Below are 1,642 nucleotides of genomic sequence, written 5' to 3'. Positions count from 1 at the left end.
CTGTGGGCCCTTGTCCCCACCATGAGTATGTGCCTGTGGGCCCCTGTGCCCATCATGAATATGTGCCTGCAGGGCCCTGTCTCGAGAGAAGGGGCACATGCCTGCTTCTCAAAAGTGTGTGATGTAAATTTTTACGCAAGTTACGCTTCCCGAGGGCTGAGGTGGTTTAAACCCTTAAGTTTGTGTCTGTGTCTCTGATGTGGGCCTGAAGTCTCTCTGGTCCAGACGCCCTTGCATGGGAAGGGGTGAGGTTCATGAACGCAGAATCGCAAGGCGACAATCCATCCCTAGGCTGAGCCTAGGCCACAGGCTCCAACCTAAGTCAGGCTGCCTGAGAGCTTTCGGCAGTAAGGCCAACTGTCCTGTGGGGACCTGGTCAGCACTTGCCTGGGCTGTTTCTGCTCACAGCTTTGTTTGTCCCGTGCCCTGAAGAGAGCTCTGAGCACGTGGGTGGAATGCACTCAGGCGCCCACTCTGCTCCCCAGACACACGCAAAACCCACGAGGAAGGCAGCGGGGGAGTGAGGCTCTGCTGTCTGCACGCACCAGCCACGCATCCAAGCCCTGGGCTCTCCTCCACACTCGCTGTCCATCACGTCACAGGGATGACAGGGTCAAGCCCAGCACTCCTGGAGTGGCCCCAGGAGAGACCAGTCCCTGGAGGACATCGTGCTTGGTAACGTGGAGGGGGCAGAGAACGAGAGGAAGGCCCTCAGGAAGATGGATTGGCACTGTAATTGAAACAACAGGCTCAGGCACAGGAACAATTGTGAGGATGGTGCAGGCCAGGAAGATGTCTTGTTCTATTGTGCGTGGGGTTGTTATGGGTCAGAACGATCACCACATCATTATCAACCACAACAGCACCATCAATATCATCAAAGACAGCAACACCATCAATGACAACCTCAACGACATCACCCTCATCAATGACATCAACGACATCAATAACATCAACGACATTATAACATCAACATCCTCAACGACATCGACATCATCAACAACATCAATGACATCAACAACATCAATAACATCAACGACATTATAAACATGAACAACATCATCAACGGCATCAACATCATCAATGACATCAACAACATCAATGACATCAATAACATCAACGACATTATAAACATCAACATCATCAATGACATCAACATCATCAATGACATCAACATCATCAACAACATCAACGACATGAACATCATCATCGACATCAACATCAACGACATCAACAATATCATCAATGACATCAACAACATCAATAACATCAACGACATTATAAACATCAACATCATCATCAATGACATCAACACCATCAACGACATCATCAACAACATCAAAGACATCAACAACATCCTCAACGACATCAATGACATGAACATCATCATCAACGACATCAACAACATCATCAACATCAACAGTATCATCAAAGACATCAACAACAACATCATCGACATGCAGCTTTGGGGCGTCTGCAGAGTCTGAGGCTAACCACTGTCTCTGAAAAGGTGCATTCCCACAAACAGCCCAAAGCAGAGCGCATCCAGCCACAGTCGTGTGAACGCTGGCTCAGGCTGTATTTGCTTTGGTGCATACGGCATCCCACTGAAGGGTGCAGCATGCTGCCCACAGTGATTGCG

This window comes from Echinops telfairi, unplaced genomic scaffold (assembly GCF_000313985.2).
Source record: "Echinops telfairi isolate 266 unplaced genomic scaffold, ASM31398v2 ScPeMD7_7469;HRSCAF=8507_1, whole genome shotgun sequence".
Taxonomy (NCBI): Eukaryota; Metazoa; Chordata; class Mammalia; order Afrosoricida; family Tenrecidae; genus Echinops; species Echinops telfairi.
The sequence above is the reverse complement of the archived record's forward strand: the minus strand, read 5'-3'. Positions refer to the sequence as shown.